The sequence below is a fragment of the Gigantopelta aegis genome, chromosome 9 (assembly GCF_016097555.1).
Source record: "Gigantopelta aegis isolate Gae_Host chromosome 9, Gae_host_genome, whole genome shotgun sequence".
NCBI classification, from domain to species: Eukaryota; Metazoa; Mollusca; class Gastropoda; order Neomphalida; family Peltospiridae; genus Gigantopelta; species Gigantopelta aegis.
This window is the reverse complement of record NC_054707.1, coordinates 80,713,281-80,737,802: the sequence shown is the minus strand read 5'-3', so window position 1 is coordinate 80,737,802 and position 24,522 is coordinate 80,713,281.

Genomic DNA, 24,522 nt, shown 5'->3' with positions numbered 1-24,522 from the left:
AAAAATAAATTATAGGCAACTCGGAACAAAACCCTTAAAGTCACAGATCCTAGTGTCAACCTGTTAACATGGATTCATAATTTAATAAAAAATAAAAAATTGAGAGGGCGAATTTAGCTCAGTCGGTTGAGTGCTCGCCTGAGGTGCTTGCGTCGCAGGATCGAACCATCTCGACGGAACCATTCAACTGATTCGGGGGTTTTCTCGTTCCAACCAGTGCACCACAACTGATCAAAGGCTGTGGTATGTATCTTCCTGTATGTGGGGAAAGTGCATATAAAAGATTCCTTGCTGCATTAGAAAACATATAGCGGGTTTCCACTGATGACTACGAGTAATAATTACCAAATGTTTGACATCCAAATGCCGATGGTTAATTAATCAATGTGCTCTAGTGGTGTCGTTAAACAAACAAACCAACATAAATTTGGTTAATCTACACACCTGTAATACATCTTGATAAAGTTACAACAGCGTGAAACAAGTCTGTGAAGTTAACATAAGGTAAAAAAAAAAACCTAAAATAGACTAGACCTCATCCCCATAACCGTTACTTCTCAGATGTACGTGCGGTTTTTTTAAATTATGAAAAATGCATTTCGTGGTTTTACAAACATCAGGTTGACCGGAAATACCCCCAGATGTTCGGAAATGGATAATAAAAACAGTAAAATGTAAGCAATGTCTGATTAGAATTATTAAAAGTGACTCTAATAGTGAACAATACGCGGTAGTGTTTAGAAACTAGGGTCGGTCACTTTAACGTATTAAAAACTGTCTGTTTACAAGGCATGTTTTGTCAAAATCGTCATTGGTCCCATGGTCTAGTGGTGCAGGTGCTTCCTTGGGGAAGGAGGGACACGGTCTCCGATTCCAACAGCCATGACACAAGAAGTCAAATGATATATTTCTCAAAATGTTTCCAGCGACAAGTGAGTTGCACAGCTCCTCCACCTCCCCCACCCACCTCTCTATCTGGTTCCCTCGGGCATGATATACAAAATCGATATGCACGTATAATGATACACGAAACACACCGAAAGGACAGAAATGTTTGTTTTACAGAACCTTGGCACATCTTAAACTGTAGGTCGTTGATGTTTAACATAGTTATGTAATTGCAACATGAACATAAAGATGAGGATTTACTTAGAGAGAAGTGACGTGGAGACAGACATACAAAACAGAGATAGAGAGAGAGAGAGAGAGAGAGAGAGAGAGAGAGAGAGAGAGAGAGAGAGAGAGAGAGAGAGGGGGGGGAGAGGGACAGAGAGAGAGAGAGAGAGAGAGAGAGAGAGAGAGAGAGAGAGAGAGAGAGAGAGAGAGAGAGAGAGAGAGAGAGAGAGAGAGAGAGAGAGAGAGAGAGAGAGAGAGAGAGAGAGAGAGAGAGAGAGAGAGAGAGAGAGAGAGACGGAGACGGAGACAGACAGATAGACAGAGAGATAAACAGACAGACAGAGAGAGAGACAGAGAGAGACGTATAGAGAAAGAGAGATAAAGAGAGATATAGCTAGAGATGCGGATAGAGAGACATAGGAGAGGGGAGAGACAGACAAACAGAGAGCTATCTCTGCTTGACACCTAATAGCCGATCTTTATGTTTGTGCTGGGGTTGAGGAAAACAAATTAATCATCTTAAATGCACGTTTACATTCTTATACTAAATGGAATTTCTCAAACTCAAAATAATATGGCTTTTCACTAATCTTAACAAAAGAGCACATTGATTTATGCCAGACAGTTGAAATAGACAGGAAGTGTGACTCGGGACCGTGGCAAAAGAAAGTTAAAGTATATGTATTGATAAGGAAGATATGTCCAGGACAGGGATTGTCTTTAATGTGCAGTAATGCGTGAAATGTAGGTCGCGGTGACCTAATTGTAGTACACAACACACGGTCATCTCAAGTTCTACTTGCTTGCAAGGTTTGATGATTCTATATGTATTGACAAGGAGGATATTGCCAGTCAAGGATTGCCCCTAAATGTGCAGTAATGCGTGAACAATAGGTCGCAGAGACCTACTTATGGTAAACGACACACGGTCATCTCAAGTTGTACTTGCTTGCAAGGTTTGATGATTCTATATGTATTGACAAGGAGGATATTGCCAGTCAAGGATTGCCCCTAAATGTGCAGTAATGCGTGAACAATAGGTCGCAGAGACCTACTTATGGTAAACGACACACGGTCATCTCAAGTTCTACTTGCTTGCAAGGTTTGATGATTCTATATGTATTGATAAGGAGGATATTGCCAGTCAAGGATTGCCCCTAAATGTGCAGTAATGCGTGAACAATAGGTCGCAGAGACCTACTTATGGTAAACGACACACGGTCATCTCAAGTTGTACTTGCTTGCAAGGTTTGATGATTCTATATGTATTGATAAGGAGGATATTGCCAGTCAAGGATTGCCCCTAAATGTGCAGTAATGCGTGAACAATAGGTCGCAGAGACCTACTTATGGTAAACGACACACGGTCATCTCAAGTTCTACTTGCTTGCAAGGTTTGATGATTCTATATGTATTGATAAGGAGGATATTGCCAGTCAAGGATTGCCCCTAAATGTGCAGTAATGCGTGAACAATAGGTCGCAGAGACCTACTTATGGTAAACGACACACGGTCATCTCAAGTTCTACTTGCTTGCAAGGTTTGATGATTCTATATGTACTGATAAGGAGGATATTGCCAGTCAAGGATTGCCCCTAAATGTGCAGTAATGCGTGAACAATAGGTCGCAGAGACCTACTTATGGTAAACGACACACGGTCATCTCAAGTTGTACTTGCTTGCAAGGTTTGATGATTCTATATGTATTGATAAGGAGGATATTGCCAGTCAAGGATTGCCCCTAAATGTGCAGTAATGCGTGAAAAATAGGTCGCAGAGACCTACTTATGGTAAACGACACACGGTCATCTCAAGTTGTACTTGCTTGCAAGGTTTGATGATTCTATATGTATTGATAAGGAGGATATTGCCAGTCAAGGATTGCCCCTAAATGTGCAGTAATGCGTGAACAATAGGTCGCAGAGACCTACTTATGGTAAACGACACACGGTCATCTCAAGTTCTACTTGCTTGCAAGGTTTGATGATCCTATATGTATTGATAAGGAGGATGTGACCATGTCAAAGATTTCCTTTAATATGCAGTAATGTGTGGGAAGTAGGTCGCAGTGACCTAGTTATGGTATGCGACACACCGATATCCCGTAATTCTAATCAGGTGATTCATAAATACATGAACTGTATAAATGTGCTTTGTCACGTATTGTTGTCTATTAGTATATGAACAAACAGAACAATATGACAAACAGACGAACATTTGCGGAATGTTTTGACATGATTCGTAAACACACATTTTAGTTAACGAAAAGGTAAAACAAATACTAATGTAAATAGTACACAACCTGAATCATATCAATGTTGTTGTTTGTTTGTTTGTTTTTGATCAATGATTTTGCACAAGGAATCTGACAATGTGTTTTTATCCCATCGACTGACTTCCTTTTCAGTAAGTATTTAATATTTGAAAAAATGCGATATTTACACCTCGGATGCACGATGTTAACATTGTTATTATTACATTCTGGACCACCCCGTGTCCTAACGTTGATACTTGAATGATGTTTTTAAATTAACAACAGCTAATGCAACTAAAATGGGTTAACAATTGAACCATTATATATTTTGCTATCTAGTTTGCTTTAAAATTTGCGTTAATCACAAGTGACTATTTGAAGCAACACTAAATTACTAAACTAACGATGTAATAGAAAAAGAAAGAAGTTTTATAGTTGACGACAATACAATTTTACCGATCAAAATAAGTCTGACAAATTACACGAATTTCCTAATTGATCGCTGACATCAAATCTGACCACTATGTCTTGTCATTGTATTTCTATTGATTGTCAAAGTTCACAGATTGTGTTTATAAACAGTGGCGTAGCGTGGGTGGGGCCACAGGGGCGGTTGCCCTGAGCGCTAAGTTCGGGACTGGTGGAAGGGACTCAGTGTAGTGCCCTGAATTGTAATAAATTACCTGAATTGTAATACCTGTCTTGAAATGTAATAAAAACTTCCCTGAATTGTAATAAACTAGCTGACCTGAATTGTAACAAAGAATTGCCCTGATTAGAAATAACCAGAGCTGCCTTCAATTGTAATAAGATACCATCTTGAATTGTAATAACATCTTAAAAATCACAGCAGACTCAAGAATGTCCCTTTAATTTTAGTATCGTGGCACTTGGCACCTCAAGTGTAACCAGATAACATATTATTATGACTGTGATCTTTAGATTATTATTTCATAAGTATGTGTCATACGAAATGTTTGGAATGAACCACAAACCTATAAACATTAAATCCTGACATTGTCATGTTATCTTCTGGGGTAATAATAATAAGAAGAAAAATAAGAAGAATTCTTAAATTGCTTGACCAATTCTAACCAAATGTTGTGGGAAGCTTCTTTGGCAAATGGAGAAACGAATTTGTGATTTTGGGTATTTTGACCCCCAGGGGCCTGATGGGCAGGGCTCAAGAATGAAAAATTAAGTTAATTTTAAAAAAGCTTCTTCTCTACTTCAACCGACGCCTTATAACTGTAAATAAAATGTGTCGAGTGCGTCGTTAAATAAAACATTTAATTTCTCTACTTTAAAGCGACATTCCCTGGAATAGTTTTATTATTTAAGCATTTAGAACAGAAAATCCCAGTACGTTTGATGCATATAAGACGCCGCACTCCGAATTGGTTTCACTACACTGGCTTTTCCAAGTTAAAAATAAACCCAGTATTTTGAAAGTGGGACACTTTTGGTGGGCGCCCACTGGTCTAAAAATAGTACGGTTCGGCTATTGTTCAATTCAATTCAATTCTTTATTCACTCAGACCATATACAAGGTACATAAGGTAATATAATAATATAATATTTACAAAGTGAGCAAGTTACAAACAAACAGATAACATTTGGAGAACAAAGTATAATAAATAAATAATATAGTAAATACATGTACTCATTTTCCTTTCTAGATCACATTCTTGTTAAACCTTGTTTAATGTAATCACATAGTTTTATTAATACATGTTTTTTCTGCTTATTAAAAAGTATATTCATTTTGTTAACATTTGGCTGTATATAATAATAATTAGATAAATATAGTACTCTAATATCATTTAGTGCTTTACATTCAAATAAGAAGTGAAATTCGTCACCAATACAACCTCTATTACATATATTACATAATCTTTCTTCCTTTGGTAAATGAGTCCATCTTCCTATTTCAACGGGTAGTCTGTGGTTAGCAAGTCTAAATCTGATAAACAGAATTCTTCGTTTCAAAGGGAGTATGTTTAGATATGGTTCATATGAATGTTCATTTTTAAATAATCTATAAATGATACCTTTTGGTGAGTTTTCTAGAGAACTGTTCCATTCCTGTATATACATATCGCGATATATTCTTTCATTTTTTTGTGCTAAACATTTTCTATTGACATTAATATAAAAATTGGTTTAACCAAATATAGCTTAGACCAGCTAGATCTAAAATATTATTCACTTTACACAACCATCTAGATTTAAAAGTATCATTTTCATACAGACTGAACAGAAATTTGTATATAATTGTTGCATTACAAACACCGATCGGATTCTAGCAGTCAATTCCTAGCCACCAATTACGCTAGCAGCCAATTTCAGCAGACACTCATGTCGACGTTCTAAACATCGGACTTGTACGCCTTTCGATTGTTACCTGTATTTCACACTTTTAAACACACTGTTATGCTAATTTTTATTATTCACTACAACTTAAGAATTTTAGAGTTTTAAAGAGTATCTTTATATAAAAACAACACAAAAACAAAATAACAACCAAGACTAATTTTCACAGTCTTATATTCGTATAAATACAACTTAACCGTTTTATTAAGCACTTTTATAATATCTGAAGAATCACTTTAAAAATCCTTCTGCACTACGGTAATATAGAATGTCCAACTAGTTTCGTATATACCACACCACAACACACATTATAAAAGGCGTATGAGTCCGGTGTTTAGAACGTCGCCATGCGTGTCTGCTGAAATTGGCTGCTAGCGTAATTGGCTGCTAGGAAGTGGCTGCTAGAATCCGCTCGGTATTACAAAATATTGTTCTAACTGGCTAGTGAGCATTTGACGATATGCGTTAATGACGACAACTCGCGAGTGAATTAAAAGTGCAGTTATGCTTGTATTTGAACTTAGAACTTGATTGTATACGATTGAAACCAGACACTGCAGCTTTAAAAAATGCTATAAGCGAATAGTCTTTTTACGTGTATATGTAAATGTCAGTAGACGGCTTATCGAATTTGTGAATGTCTTTAATGTCTTTAATATAAAAATTAGGACAATTAAAAACAAAATCCTTCTCTTCTTCCAGAAATGCCATAACCAAATAATTTTCATATATGTAGAAGTCAATACATGGTTTATCTCATTTTGAATGTGTGTGTGTGTGTGTGCGCGCGCGTGTGTGTGTGTGTTGTATGCAGGCATGAATATATGCCACATGTAATCATGGTTGGTATCACAATACAGAGGAAAACAGCAACATGATCGATGTTGATAGTCGACCGATTAGTTGTTAATCTAGTCATAAGTCGTAAATCCGTCGTGACAGTTTTTGAAGAACAAAATATCGTATTAAGATGTTTTCTTGTTGAGAATAACACAGATGCACAGATCTTTTGGTACAAAATGTAACAAAATAAGAAAAACAAACAAAAACAAACACCCACCATCCGCAAAACAAAAACAAACCCCACTCCACTCCCGAAAAAACCCCGCCCCCCCCACCAAAAAAAAAAAAAAAAAAGAAAAAAAAAAAAAAAAAAAAAAAAAAATGTAGTCTTCTACCTTACACAGAGTAAAACTGAAAATAATCAATTTAAAATTAAAGAAAACTGAGAAATAGGGAGAAAAAACCCGCAAAAGACAAACGAGGTTAAATGACAAATAACTTGTTTTTTTCACAACGATCATAAAACCAGTGTTGAGTAAACACTTGCGTGTTTACCGGCAAATCATAAAACAACACTTGTTTCCTGGGGCCATACTCACGAGGTTTAGTCATTAACTGAGAACTGTTATCATAAACTGAAAGCTCTGTTGAAATACCATCTCGAAGCCCCGGGCGAAATATCTGGTGTCCTGACACACATAAGATACCTTAGTATATCATTAAGAGGAAGTAAGCAGCAATGCAAATACTTGGATCATGATAATTTACGTTTTAGGAACAATAAAGTAGCATTCACTGACCGGATTACAATTTGCAGGAAATTCCGAACACACGAACGTAAATTAGCTTTGTCATCCGTGGAATCTGATTTGGGATAATGCATCCTTCAAAACAGGGGGGGGGGGGGGGGGGGGGGGGGGGGGAAGAGAGAGGATTTAGCTCAGTCGCTTGAGGTGCTTGCGTCGCAGGATCGAATCACCTCAGTGGAACCATTCAATTGATTGTGGGGTTTGTTTTCTCACACCGACCGCGCATCGAGCGAGCGCTGTACCACTGTGCTACGTCGCTTGAGGTGCTTGCGTCGCAGGATCGAATCACCTCAGTGGAACCATTCAATTGATTGTGGGGTTTGTTTTCTCACACCGACCGCGCATCGAGCGAGCGCTGTACCACTGTGCTACGTCGCTTGAGGTGCTTGCGTCGCAGGATCGAATCACCTCGGTGAATCCATTCAACTTGATTAGGTTTTTTCTCGTTCCAACCAGTGCACCACAACTGGTCAATGGCCGCGGTATGTGCTTTCCTGTCTGCGGGAAAGTGCATGTAAAAATCCTTTGCTACTAATGGAAAAATGTAGCGGGCTTCCTCTGATGACTACGAGTCAGAATTAGCAAATGTCTGACATGCAATAGCCGATGATGAATAAATAAACGTGCTCTAGTGGTGCCGTTAAACAAAAAACCCTTTAATATCTAGACCTAGCTAAAGCTAATCACGGGTAAGTAAATAAGAACAAGAGCACATTAATAATAATAATAATAATAATAATAATAATAATAATAATAACAACAACAACATTGTTAACATTTGATCATTTTGACATATAGTCTTAGAGAGGAAACCGGCTACATTTTTCTTTAGTAGGACGGGATCAGTTATATGCACCATCCCACAGACAGGATATCACATACCATGACCTTTGATATACCAGTTGTGGTGCACTGGCTGGAACAAAAAGTAGGCAAATGGAACTCCGATCGCAGTCAATACTAGACCGACAGCGCATCGGGCGAGCACTTTACCACTGGTGTAGCCCCCCCCCCCCCCCCCCCCCCGCACCTAAACAAAAAAAGAAAAGAAAAAGAAAAAAGTAGAAGGCACATTTAAGCTACTTTTCTGAAGTGGAAATGGGTTAATGAATGAATGGATGAATGAATGAATTAATTAATTAATTAATTAATTAATGGATGGATGGATGGATGAAAGAATGAATGAATGAATGAATGAATGAATGTTTAAGAATACCCCAGCACGAAAATATACATCCGCTATTAGGTGCAGAATTGTTAGTAGAGACCTTTATTCCGTATAGTGTACTGTTTCAGGGTGTTTTTACCTTTGACGTCGCATGTTACAGCTATGATGCCACTTTGGGACGTCACTGTATTTGGAGGCGTGGCCACAAAAGCAAGGATGATTACAAAGGTACAACTATGGTATGATATTCCATAGTTAAGTTGTACCATTGCTAGATGAATCTGAAACATTTTAACTACACATTAGAGGTTTCGAAGTACAAAGAGCAACAAAACAAATTCTTACAAATGATAAGAGGTTTTTTTTTTAAATCAAAACTTAGAAAAGAAAGAAAAATTACAGGAAATGTTTTACTTAACAATGCACTCAACACATTTTATTTACGGTTATATGGCGTCGGACATATGGTTAAGGACCACACATATATTGGCAGAGGAAACCCGCTGTCGCCACTTCATGGGCTACTCTTTTCGATTAGCAGTAAGGGATCTTTTATATGCACCATCCCACAGACAGGATAGCACATACCATTGCCTTTGATATACCAGTCGTGATGCACTGGCTGAAACGAGAAATAGAAAAATTACAGAGACAATGTCTTTTCTTTTGCAACTGCACACTGTGTCTGATTAGTAAGATTAAAAGGTACTAAATATTAGCACACGTCTGAAAATATTTATCATGACAATTTATGTGTCCATAAATGAAACGGCTATATCGACCGCACGTTCAAATATCATCATCCATGAATTTATTATTACCATTATTTTTTCGGTGGATATTTTTACTCCGTCATTTTTCACTACTCTGGAGCATAATAATCGTAGTCTAAGTAACAATCGGGTTCTGCTTTTCATCACCATTAATACCCCAAAAGTGCAGATCGAACGAAATTCAATTTTAATAACAGACTGTTCAGTTTTACACGCATCCATGTTCCATATTAGAAACGATCTAAATTCGACTAGCGAGTTTCGTGAAGAGGCGCTATTCATGCGGATATCACTGCGCATGTACGTAGCTGTCACTTGTTAATTTGAGACACGTGACTTCGGGGAATCGCGAAGGATGTGCCCAATCAAGTCGTGTTTGAACCTTCGATGGATATAAGCACGAGTCGAATGTTTAATTGATTGAGAGGCGTGACTTCGTGATTGATGTGCTTAAGACAAAACGTTTGTTTTGTTTAACGAGAGCACTTGAGCACATTGATTTATTAATCATCGGCTATTTGGATGTCAAACATTTGGTAATTTTGATGTAATTATAGTCTTAGAGAGGAAACCCTCTATATTTTTCCATTACTAGCAAAGGATATTTTAAATGCACTGTGACGGTACATGCTCTTAATTTCTTTTCGCCTGTGGCGATATTAATTGTTTTAGAGGGCCGTGTGCAGTTCCAATATGCACTTAGCCCAGGTGGGCACATTGTTACGTAATACCTTCGCGCGACCGTGTATCCCAACATGCACTTAGTTCAGGTGTGGAGGCCATGTGGCCAGTAGTTACGTAATACCTCCGCGAGTGCGGCTTTTACAACCGTGATTTTGGCGACTAGGCGTCATTGAGTCTGGCGATCAAAGAGAAAGATATGCCGTCTTGGTCGCTGTGGAATATGACTTGATAGGGGGAGGACCGCCTTGTACCCCCAGGCGATATTTGGATTTTTTAATAAATAGCTAGGGTTTTATAGATATCTGGGAGAAACATATTGGAAGGCATCCAGGGGGAACGTTAGTCCGTTTGGACTTGGTAATTATATATTTTCTGCTCTGTTGTATAACCTTGATGTGATTGATGTGACTTTAAATATTTTAATACTGTATTATACCAATATTATTTAGACGGTGCTGCCGGTTATCTGACGCAGTAATACTGTAGGCTCACTGTTCTATATATATAAAGCTTATCCTGTCATCCTAGAGGACCTAGGTAAACTGTAGGTTATTGTCTTTATTGTGATAGGTACCAGTATTAATTCTGTGTTACAAGGTTACTGAATGAGTAGTTAAGTGTTAATTAAAAATTAACCAGTTAGGAATAGAGTTGTAATTCCTTTATTAATTAAGTTCTCCTGGAAGCGTTTCTCAATTATCACACGTTATTGAACGAGTAGTAAGGGTTAATTAAAAATTAACCAGTTAGGAATAGAGTTGTAATTCCTTTATTAATTAAGTTCTCCTGGAAGCGTTTCTTAATTATCACACGTGTGGGTGTTGTGTCACGGTGAAGTGATTAGCATATTGTGTAAACAAGACACCTAGATATTAACTAATTAAGTGATCAGTTCTGGGTTGTTATTATTTGTTGTTGTTAATTAACTACTGCGGCAGTACATTTGTCAGCGTAGGTTAATACAGATTCCAAAGTGTATTGTGTTTTTGTTGTGTTTTCTAGTGAACTAAACGTGCTATAATAATATATACTTTATATAAGATCTTATCTCTGATCATACCTAGACGAGCCAGCGGGGGTAACTGCCTGTTACAGAGAGATCTAATAGATATACAGTTAGGAGAGATATTTGGACAATCGTGTTACATTCAGTTACGGGTATTATAGGATCCCCGTGACATGCACCATCCCACAGACAGGATAGCACATACCACGGTCTTTAATATACCAGTCGTGGTGCACTGGCTGGAACGAGAAATAGCTCAGTGGGCCAACGGACGGGGATCAATCCCAGACCGACCGGGCATCAAGCGAGCGCTGTACTATTGAGTTACTGTCATGGTACAACACAGTTATATCGTAGTTTTTATTAATTCATTTATAATTATGGTCGTGTTTATGTCCAATTAGGTTCAACCGTGCTGTCCTGGGCAGACACGTCAGCTGTCTAGGATATTGGGTTACTTGTTAGTGGTTAGTCAGAAATAACTCGCTAGAGAATGGTTTTGATTCGTTAACTGTATACGCTGAGACAATCGACATCGCTTCATGCAACCATCTAAATACAGCTAACTCACCAAAACCATGCGATAACTATTACTTAAAACAGCGAACCGTCAAAGAAATGTTCAGTTTGTAAATAAACATATTTGCACTGAAGTCAGTCGGATGTTCGCAGAAGGTGTGAGTCCGCTTTGTAAGTAAGTACGAACGCGTCGTTGCTTTTTGCATGAATAGAAAATTGCAGAGACTGACGGAACAAACAAACAGTGAACAGAGACGACTTCAGTCCACGGCAAAACAATTACCATAGCTAATGGCGCTGTCATTTACAGAGAGGCTTCTGCCAGCGAGTAGTCCTAGATAAGGAAGTCTCACATGCGGGGGCAAACTGAGCATTTCCAGCAATCAGCCAAATGACTGGGGACACAATGCAACCTGTTAATTGAGAAATATTCATAACTAAATCTGGTCTAAACGTTAAGACTACACAATGGAAGTGTAAATTTGGAAGGATAGTTACTACCAAGTTCATGAATATTTTAGAGGCGCTATATAGCTTGGGAACTGAAGTTCGGTTAAAAAAGAAATATTTCTTTGACAAATAATGCCTTAGTATTCACCGGACTGTGCAGTACTTTTAGGTGACACAGTCATATTGCTTTAATGACAGTTTGAAGGAAAACAGAGAGAGAGAGAGAGAGAGAGAGAGAGAGAGAGAGAGAGAGAGAGAGAGAGAGAGAGAGAGAGAGAGAGAGAGAGAGAGAGAGACAGAGAGAGACAGAGACACACACACATAACAACACACACACATACGCGCACGCGCGCGCGCGCACGCACACACACACACACACACAATCGTGCTCTAGATCAATAGGTGCTATTCTTCAAAACTCGCACCACAACTCTGCAATCTGGATGCAGAGATCCCAGCCATCATTTCTTTCGCTAAGAATCTGATAATGTTGAAATATCGCGTAGTAGAAACATTATAGGTACTGATTTATAGTTTTCATATAAATGCTAATGATATCCAGGTGTTTTTCTCTCGCGGTTCCGATGTCTATTCGTATCAGATACGTTAATACGGATAAATATAATGCAATCATATCTGCGGAGAGGAAATGATTTCCAATCCGGGAGGTGTCTGCCGCTAGTATTGTAACAACCTACAGTTCTCTAGTGACTACACATCGGCAATAAAAACAATCCACTATGACGACGTCTCACATATGCCAACATTATAGGGATATACCAGCTATATATATATATATATATATATATATATATATATATATATATATATATATATATATATGTGTGTGTGTGTGTGTGTGTGTGTGTGTGTGTGTGTGTGTTTCACATGTGTCTACTTACATACACACAAGCATAACCACACACATGACACGCACGTATGTATGAATGTGAATGTATGTATGAATGTATATATATATGGATGGATACACGGATGGATGGATGGATGGATGGATGCACGGATGGATGGATGGCTGGCTGGATGGATGGATGGATGTATTGATATATCTATGTATGTGTGTATGGATGGATGGATGGATGGATGCATGCGTGTGTGTTTTCATGAGTCTTCCCCCTGTCTCGGTGTGTGTGTGTGTGTGTGTGTGTGTGTGTGTGTGTGTGTCTGTACGTGTGTGTCTGTACGTGTGTGTGTGTGTGTGTCTGTACGTGTGTGTGTGTGTGTGTGTGTATGTGTGTGTGTCTATGTGTGTGTGTGTGTCTGTACGTGTGTTTGTGTGTATGTGTGTATGTGTGTGTATGTGTGTGTATGTGTGTGTGTGTGTATATGTACGTGTGTGTATGTGTGTATGTGTGTGTGTATGTGTGTGTTTGTATCTGTACGCGTGTGTATGTTTGTGTGTGTGTGTGTGTGTGTTTGTATGTACGTGTGTGTGTATGTACGTGTGTGTGTATGTACGTGTATGTGTGTGTCTGTACGTGTGTGTGTGTCTGTACGTTTGTGTGTGTGTCTGTACGTGTGTGTGTGTCTGTACGTGTGTATGTGTGTCTGTACATGTGTATGTGTGTGTCTGTACGTGTGTGTGTATGTAAGTGTGTGTGTATATGTGTGTGTGTATGTATGTGTGTGTGTGTCTGTACGTGTGTGTGTGTATGTGTCTGTACGTGTGTGTATGTACGTGTGTGTATTTGTATGTACATGTGTGTCTGTACGTGTGTGTGTGTGTTTGTATGTCTGTACGTGTGTATGTGTGTCTGTACGTGTGTGTGTATGTCTGTACGTGTGTGTGTGTACGTATGTGTGTGTGTCTGTACGCGTGTGTGTGTATGTACGTGTGTGTGAGTGTGTGTCTGTACGTGTGTGTGTGTGTCTGTACGTGTGTGTGTGTGTACGTATGTGTGTGTGTCTGTACGTGTGTGTGTTGTACGTGTGTGTGAGTGTGTGTCTGTACGTGTATGTGTGTGTATGTACGTGTGTGTGTGTCTGTATGTACGTGTGTGTATGTGTGTCTGTACGTGTGTGTTTGTACGTGTGTGTATGTGTGTGTGTGTGTGTACGTGTGTGTTTGTGTGTGTGTCTGTACGTGTGTGTGTGTACGTGTGTGTGTGTGTGTGTCTGTACGTGTGTGTGTATGTGTGTGTGTCTGTACGTGTGTGTGTGTGTGTGTGTCTGTACGTGTGTGTATGTATGTGTGTCTGTACGTGTGTGTGTGTATGTATGTGTCTCTGTACGTGTGTGTGTCTGTACGTGTGTGTATGTGTGTGTCTGTACGTGTGTGTATGTATGTGTGTCTGTACGTGTGTGTGTGTGTGTGTATGTGTGTGTGTCTGTACGTTTGTGTATGTTTGTGTCTGTACGTGTGTGTATGTGTGTGTGTGTATGTGTGTGTGTGTCTGTACGTGTGTGTGTGTGTATGTGTGTGTGTACGTGTGTGTGTACGTGTGTGTGTACGTGTGTGTCTGTACGTGTGTGTGTGTGTGCCTGTACGTGTGTGTGTCTGTACGTGTGTGTATGTAATACATACATTATGTATTCACATACGTTTTGTTCTTTCCATTTCTGTTTTTCTTTGGGAATCACATCACAGTATTATTATGAGTTGTTTTGGTGATATAACGTTTTAATCCGTATACAAAATGTAGTAACATTGTACTGTCCAAAGATTTTTTGGTTAACATTGGGTCAACTGTGAGCACGTGCGAAGGTTTGAACAGTACACATTGAGTGCACAACATTTCATTTCAACACGATTGAAAAGCAAAATGTCGCAAATGTAACACGTTGATAGGGGTAGGGCTATTGCTCTAATTATGCAAGGGCAATCGCAACGTCGCGTCGCCCAGCAATTTGGGGTATATGAGTCAAAGGTAGGAAATGTTTTATATAACGACGCACTCAACACATTTTATTTACGGTTATATGGCGTCAGACATATGGTTAAGGACCACACAGACATTGAGAGAGGAAACACGCTGTCGCCACTTCATAGGCTACTCTTTTCGATTAGCAGCAAGGGATCTTTTATATTCACCATCACACAGACAGGGTAGTACATACCACGGCCTTTAATATGCCAGTCGTGGTGCAATGGCTGGAACGAGAAATAGCCCAATGGACCCACCGACGGGGATCAATCACAGACCGACCGCGCAACTTCCCACCCCTGTATTTGAAATATTTACCACCGAAAAACCCAACTTGCGTTTGTTTTTTCCTTGAGATATCAAAATATTGTTATTGAGGCTAAATCGGCATTTATAATTCGCGATTACGTAAAAAGGAAACTAAATGTAAAAACATTTTCTACTAATACAATAAAGCCTACTATAATACGTTCAACAGAAAACAATTTTATTTTATTTCGTTGTTTTTTTAAAGGTCAGTGATTTAACAAAATGCACATGACAACCTTTCAGAAGATAAAAAGAAGATTGTCACAAAGAGTGCCATGGACGATTCCATACTTGGAATTAATCCGAAAAGTAAAATCCGATGGGTTTTTTTCTTCCAACCAAAAACACATTTCGTTTAATAGGCCAGTATCCTGTCAACATGTCTTTACGTCATTAGTGATTATTTCTGCGCGTCAATTAAAAAGAGATATAACTTGCCTTTAGATGTAATTCTAGTCTGTAACCAAATCAAGAAAATAATATTAATAAAAAACAAAACAAAAACTTCATTAGCAGAATATATGAAGTGGCCTTTTAGACGATTCTTCTTCGCTAATTCTAAAATAGATACTTAATATGAAACAGTATGAAACATAGCCCAATCGTCACTCTAAAACAACCCCCAAAACAGTACAAACAAAAAGAACCATTTATCACCATCTTCGAAAAAACTAAATTACAAAAAATCCCCACCAAAAACACATCAATTCCCTCCTCAAAAAACTCTCCAAAACAAACAAACAAAACAAACAAAACAACCCCACAAACTCACCCCCCCCCCCCCCCCCCCCCCCCCCCCCATACACCAAACAAACAAAAACAAGACAGACAGATAGATAATTGATTAAAGTTTCATCTCATTACAATTACAATAAAATAAAGTGCAGCATATATATTCAATCAATATAAATAATAAAATTGTAATGAACCATTCTATACTGACTTATTAGTCACTATTCGCCAACAACTTAAAGGTTATCCCCCTAAAAAAATCCAAACCAATAAGCCCCATTCCTAAAAAACACACCCCAAAACCCCCAAACTAAACCACAAAAACAAAACAAAAAAACACGACATCGCCGAGGCCGATTATTTATTTTCGCTATATTCCTGTAACAGTAAGATGATCGTATTTACTCCTATGAACCATGAGGTGTGATGTGCGCGGATACATCCTATAGAAACACTAACACGATATGGTATTGCTGATGGACATCACGTGTAATATTTCCTAGGTGTCTGCTTCCATTCATACGTGCCAGCAGACGACAACGAAACGATTACAGTGCTCTGTAATGGATACGACCAATCACATCACGCCTTACGGAATGATTTGGTCCTACATCGCAAGTTGACTGGTGTTTCGTGATGAGAGAAAATTACACTGAAACAAAATTACACTGAATCAAAGAAAGTGCTACGGTATCAGCCATGGTCTGACAACAAGGAAAGAAAAAAGAAATCAAAGCTTATAAGTCGCATTTCTGTGCAAAAGAATCCTTTGAAGGTTAAGAAAACTTTGACCGTAAAGGGACATACCCTAGTTTTTAAGCACTACAGCATATTTTTGACTATTACAGCCGTTTGTAATCACTGAAATCAAACATTACTTAGATTTTATTGTCTAGATTATTCATTTCCGTACATTCGAAGCGTTTTTGGTTATCTTGGTGATTTTAATATCACAAAATGCATTTCTCATATTGTTATATGGAATCGAGTTTTAGTCTATTTTCGAGGGTATTTCACCATTTCAAAGTCACAAACTCATGTTTCAGACAATTGTAACTTTATCCAAATGTGTTACGTGTTTGTAGATTAACTAAACTTAATGTGCATTTTCATGGGCTGAATCTAGGGTCTGTCCGTTTACCTAGAGTCGGGGAGGGAGTGTACCCCGTCAACCACCGAACATACCGCCAAAAAGTTATTTTTAAATACAAAGTGATTGCCATTTGTTCTTTAATGCATTTTTAAATAGCAGTTAAGATACATATTCTGTCAAAAAAGAAACACATAGGTGATAGGGAAAGAAGAAAAGTGTTTGATTTTACAAAATATAGGGTTTTTTGTACAATGTTGCTGAATGACCATGTTTGTTAATGTTCCTGGAATGGGGAAGCATGCTCAAATGCACCCTAAAACAAATTTAACGCACGTTGTGGCATGCGTGAAATGGTCAGATTTTGGCGAATGCACGTAAAACTCGGGGAAAAGATTTGGGTAGTGATGGGTATTTAAAGCTGCAATGCTCGCAACTGCAGCACAAGATCGCTACATCCGGGTTCTGCACTTGCGTCACCGAACTGCCACAGCAACGAACACTGCTGGACACATACCTGGTTTGAGAAGGGTGTCTGCACAAACCATTCTGAGCCCACTTCGAGAAGCTGGTTTAAGGGTTAGGAGACCGTATGTTGGTCCCGTCCTGCGACATCAACATCGACATTTACGTGTTCGCTGGTGCACGAATGTACAGGGGTGGAACTTGGGAAACTGGCGGCGAGTATTGTTCAGCGACGAGTCACGTTTCCTTCTACAGCGACGTGATGGACGATAACCTGTTTACAGACGCCGCAATGAACGTTTTGCCAACAACTGCGTCGCCCAAGTTGACCGATTTGGTGGAGGGGGTGTCATGATGCGGGGAGCCATCTCATACACCGGCAGAAGTGAACTTGTGTTCGTATAAGGCAACCTGACAGCTATACGCTACCGGGATGAAATTCTTCGCCGTCACATGCTTCCCATTTTGGATCGACAGAGAGAACTCTTTCAGCAGGACAATGCCAGGCCGTGTACGGCACGTGTAACAATGGATTTCCTACAGAATGAGAACATTAATGTGCTGCCATGACCATCAAGATCGCCAAATCTCAACCCCACTGAACATCTATGGGACGAACTGGACAGACGTGTACGCCAGCGTGACTCGGAGCCTCAGACGCTTCCGCAACTGTCACATGCACTGCAGAAAGAATGGGCTAGGATTCCACGTGCCCGGATTCAGAGAATCATTCAGTCTATGCGAAGGAGATGTCGCGCAATGATTGCTGCTGCTGGTGGCCACACAAGGTACTGATTTCAGCGCCCTCGTGCAACGCCTCCACTGCCGTCAGTCTATAGCAAGAGAACATTGTCACATACTCATGTCAAATTTGATCATAGATAACGAAATTATGCCACTTTGTATTAAAGAGATAATTCCATGAATATTTCGCCTATGCGTTTCTTTTTTGTCAGAGTATATTTCGTCAGTTCTTCCATGCTCAAAAGTATGCTGTCAAAAGAAGACCTTATAGGAAGGAAATGTTTTATTTAACGACGCACTCAACATGTTTTATTTACGGTCATATGGCATCAGACATATGGTTAAGGACCACACAGATATTGAGAGAGGAAACCCGCTGTCGCCACTTCATGAGCTCTTTTTGATTAGCAGCAAGGGATCTTTTATATGCATCATCCCACAGACAGGATAGTGCATACCACAGCCTTTGTCACACCAGTTGTGGAGCACTGGCTAGAACGAGAAATAGCCCAATGGGTTCACCGACGGGGATCGATCCTAAACTGACCGCGCATCAAGCTGACGCTTTACCACTGGGCTACGTCCCGCCCCTAGACCTAATAGACACAGACCCTAGTTTCAAGCCTAGTTTTAAGTTTGGTCAATATACCAACCTGTAACAGATTTGGATAATGTTACAACATCGTAGTTCAAGCACGCTGTCCTGGGCACACCCACCTCAGCTGTCTGGGCTGTTTGTCCGGGACAGTGGGTTAGTTGTTAGTTGATTAGTGGTTAGTGAGAGAGAAGAGGGTGTAGTGGCCATGCACCTACTACTGAGCCCTTAAGAACCCGGTTGGAGCCGGTACCGGGCTGCGAACCCTGTACCTACCAGCCTGTAGTCCGATGGCTTGACCACGACGCCACCGAGGCCGGTTTTGCCTGTCTATAAGGTGCACGAGGGGAGTATTATTTATCAATTCCACTGAGCTACATTTATCAGGCGTATATTCGGGGGCGGGGGGGGGGGGGGGTAGGATTCGACACCCTGTTCAAGATTTGTTTTAAAACATATTTTTCAAGGAAGCATTACTTGATTTCCCCCCTTTAAACTTCGCTCGTCAACGTCTAGACCCTCCCCCCCCACCCCCCTCCTCTAAAATTTCTGCATACGCGCTTACAAATGTCTTTTAATTCAATGTTCAAATTGATCACGATAATAAATCGTCAATTTTCTCATACTGAAAATGCCGCAGTCTTGAAAAAAAAAAAAAAAACAGAAACAAAAACAAATCGAGGCTAGACATTGTCCTGAAGCAGTAATACATATTCATTAGGTCTGATCAAGGCTAACTAGATAAAAGTAAGACTTATCAGCGTTATTCGTTCGACTTATTGACAGGAAAATGGAATCTTCGATCAATTTTTAGATTTTTATTCTGATCATTAAAACAACCATTAGGCCTGATTGCTACTTTCCGCTACCTGTCGATTTTTTAAATGTATTTCCTAGACTGTTGTATTCACAACGGATCGCTGAAAATAGACGGAAAGAATTGTCAGAAGTGCGTCACTCTGCCACACGAATGCGTCAAAGAGTCGTATTAAGCATTCTTGATTGTCAGAAAGACATAACGAAACAATATGACAGTTAATCATTAACCGGTCCTTCAGTTTTTCTTTCAAACCAAGAGAATTAACGTGTTTATTATTTCTGAGCTGTCTTCTAGTGGTAAACAACTTCAAATAATTTGCCACTGGGATGTGGCGTAATAGTTTGTACAAGAGCACGTAGGAACCGGGGGTGGGGGTGGGATTGTGGTTTGTACCCCCACTTGAGGTTCATATCAAAATGTGTGATCCCACTAGAACGTCAAGCAGGACGCTGACCTAACACTTCGATAGTTTGTTTGCTAGTTAGCTCGTTTTGTTTAACGACACCACTAGAGCACATTGATTTATTAATCGTCTTCTATTGGATGTCAAATATTTGGTTTTTGATTGAAAACGTATTTTAGTGCTACAAAAAGGATTGGACACACGTGTGCCAACTTACTAGGCCCACTCCTATATACATACAATATAATGGCGACAAGTTATAATGTAATAGTAATGTATACATATAAAATTTGTATACAAATGTATTTTAATAACAATCAAATTGAGGAAAAGAGGATATTATGTACAACAGGATTTTGAAAGAAACTAGAAAAGAAACAAAAAAGTGCATGTGCCTTTAAACCATTCGACTGTTTGAATCAAAACGATGTGTTTGTTTCATAACATTTTGAACATACATAAATAGGGTTTTTTATTATAGAGATCACTTAAGGTATTTTGACCATATAAAAACAGTTGTAAATTTATGGTGCCTAATTCACAAAGGTCTCTTAGGCTCTGCTAGACAACAGAGCATACTCTTTGGAAATCTTTTAGCACTGCACTGCGAGATCGCAAAGTTGCGAGCGTTTAGTGAATTAGGCCCCTGCCTCTGTTGCTCATATCTTTTACATTGAAAAACCCAGTGAATATTGTTTTTTGTATAATATCCACAGTTACACGAAAGATGTGAATATTGTTTTCTGTATAATATCCACAGTTACACGAAGGATGTGAATATTGTTTTCTGTATAATATCCACAGTTACACGAAGGATGTGAATATTGTTTTCTTTATAATATCCACAGTTACACGAAGGATGTGAATATTGTTTTCTGTATAATATCCACAGTTACACGAAGGATGTGAATATTGTTTTCTGTATAATATCCACAGTTACACGAAGGATGTGAATATTGTTTTCTGTATAATATCCACAGTTACACGAAGGATGTGAATATTGTTTTCTGTATAATATCCACAGTTACACGAAGGATGTGAATATTGTTTTCTGTATAATATCCACAGTTGCACGAAAGATCTGTTGTAAGCCCATATTTATAAAGATCTGTATTTTAGGCACTACACCCATGTCGTAATCTTGAGTATAATATATTTTCTCTTCATTTCCCACACTACAAATATGATTGAACCACATCTACCGTTAGCATTACTGCTTTTTAAAGGATGATAGTGTTACAGAGTTTCTAATTACTGGATTAAAATTATACCAAAGATTAATTGTTGAATAAACTTGTTCTCGAAAACAGTGTTCTCGACATACAAGGAACTCTTTGTCCTACACTTTCTGGAATACAATCGGTCAAGAGATCGGGAGTCATTCTTTTCATTATTATAAACATAGTGCATAATGTTTATTTATTTTATTTTTTGCTTCGATAGTTTGTTTGTTTGCTAATTAGTTTGTTTTGTTTAACGACACCACTAGAGCACATTGATTTATTAATCGTCGGCTATTGGATGTCAAATATTTGTTAATTCTGACATATAGTCTTAGAAAGGAAACCCGCTACCTTTTTCCATTAGTAGCATGGGATATTTTATATACATTTGTACACCATCGCACAGACAGAATAGTACATACTACGGCCTTTGATATACATGTACCTGTGGGACGGGACGTAGCCCAAAGGTAAAGCGCACGACTGTTGCGCGGTTGGTCAACGATCGATCCCCATCGATGGGCCTATTAGGTTATTTCTCTTTCCAGCCAGTGCACCACGACTGGTATATCAAAGGCCGTGGTATTTACTATCCTGTCTGATGGATGGTGCATATAAAAGAACGCTTCCTACTAATGGAAAAATGTAGCAGGTTTTCTTTCTACTACTGTTTCAAAATGACCATGTGTTTGACATCCAATAGTGGTATTGTTAAACAAAACAAACTTTAACTTTTCGATATATGAGTCGGTTGTACTGGCTGGAACGAGAAATAGCCCAATGGGCTTACCGACGGAGATCGATCCTAGACCGATAGCGTACCAGGCTAGCGTTTTACCTCTGGGCTACATCCTACCTCCACCTAACACTTCGACGTCATCCGATTGTTGCACTCCGATCTTACAGGAATGTCAACCAAACGAGAACAGTGCTATAAATTAACACTTCGACGTCATCCGATTGTTGCACTCCGACCTTACAGGAATGTCAACCAAACGAGAACAGTGCTATAAATTAACACTTCGACGTCATCCGATTGTTGCACTCCGACCTTACAGGAATGTCAACCAAACGAGATCAGTGCTATAAATTAAACTCGATTATGGGTAATAAATAAGACATTAAAGAGACTTATGAGTTTTCTGCCATATGTTTCCAAATAATAAAATATTTGTACGACCAAAATTGCATACTAAATATGGTTTATTGTTTAGAATATCATTGTCTGTAGATACACACACGATTTCAATGAGGCTTGTTCACTTTTATTTAGTGCTTTAAAACCTAGGGAATAATCAAAACGTATGGTGAAGAAAATTAAATGTGAAACTGTTGGAGAATTAGAAAGTCCTCTAGGGGCGACTGCAAACTATAAGCCATACACACTTCAGCATAAACAACCGCCCCAAATAATCACTGGTTCCTCTACTACTTGTAACAAAACCAGGTGTACACTTTACTACTTACTGAAAACGCTGTCGACTTTCAAAAGTCAGCAGCCCAAAATTGCATATGAAATTCGGACAGACTTTAACTGTGATTATATCACCTGTAATTTATGTAAAAACAAAACCCCAGTATATAGGACAAACGCAAAACCAACTGAGAACTAGAGCAGTTTGTCACAAGCATGATATTCGGCATGAAGTCGTCATCCCTGTCGCCAATGACTTCCATCTACCTCATTAGATGAACATTTTGGAATAATTCCAAATGAATAACCCCTGATACTTGGTTTAAAAGACGAAACAGATCTCTTGAGACTTGAACGAGAGGCCTTTCGCATTCGTACATTACAGACACAAAAGTCATTTGGAATCAATGTAGAATCTGGTAAAGCCGTAGAAAGAGATAAAATAATGTTTCCAATAATTTACATTCGACGTAGCTTTGATATTGGAAAAAGTATGAAGGAGGAAGTTTTAAATCTGCATACAGAAAAAATCCAAGCCCCAAGGATATATTAGTCTCCACACGACTACCCTCCGCCTAACCCTCTTTGTAAGTCCCTAACCAAGTACATTTTTCAGCGGGTGGTTTGTTTGTTATTCCTTCTAACAATCTTCTAAAAATAAATACATCGTATTCAGCTAATACACACAACATAGTACTAGCCAAACAAATTAAAAACAAGACTGACCGCAAAACATATTTTGAATATCACAACGGTCAGTTTAAAATCAATTTCGAATCCCTGTGGCAAAATTAGGAAATAATAATGTTTTAGTTTTAAAAACAATTCGGAGCCAGTGCGTTCATTCATTCTTAAATATACACACACACACACACACGCACGCACATGCGCGCGCACGACCGTATATGTACGTACGCACACAATGAATGTACATACATACAGACATACCGACATACTTTAGGTTTTTCTCAAAACATGCTCTTGGTGATTTTCTCTAAAACCCAGACATGTTAATGTTCGTTTATATGTCGCAAATAAATTGTATAGCCAATCCAATGTCCCATCCTATGCCGATTTTTAGAGAATTTGTATATGACATGTGTCTGACAAGAAATGCTACCCCACAATCGCCTATGGTATCACAGTCTAGCTCCATCACACAAGAGGAGAAATCGAAAAACAATATTGTCCAGTCGGCACCATGCTGATTATGCCGTGATTGTTCAAATTGAAGTGTTGCAGCTCGGATCCGTTGTTCAAACACACACAAAGTGTGTTATGTCATTTATACAGAGTCGAAATACCCTCATTTACTTTTTGAAATGACTAGTATGTTTTTTTATTATTGTGAGATGGTCTTTATCCAGCAGGCAAAGCGGGTCGGGATAAACCAATTTCCTGCATATTGCCGTACACCTATTTATATTTATAAAATGCTATGTAATTCAGTGTTCTAATGGATTTCACAAACGAAACAGTGAAACACTCTAAATGTGAATAACAGTGAACTTAAAGATGAAGAAGAAGAAGAAAAAAAAGAAGAAAAAACCTTAGTCTCGACGGGGTTTTTTAATGCGGCTACAGACAATGATATTCTAAACAAGAAACTATGTTTAGTGATCGAATGGATTTCTTTTTCAAATTTGTGACACTACATACCATGGCCTTTGATGCACCAAAATGGAGCACTGGTTGGGATTGGATAAACCTGTTTCCATGAATTACGATCTTTCACACATTTCAGGCATGCCCATCACGGGTCCAGTCTCTGGCATGGCCATCACGGGTCCAGTCTCTGGCATGGCCATCACGGGTCCAGTCTCTGGCATGGCCATCACGGGTCCAGTCTCTGGCATGGCCATCACGGGTCCAGTCTCTGGCATGGCCATCACGGGTCCAGTCTCTGGCAT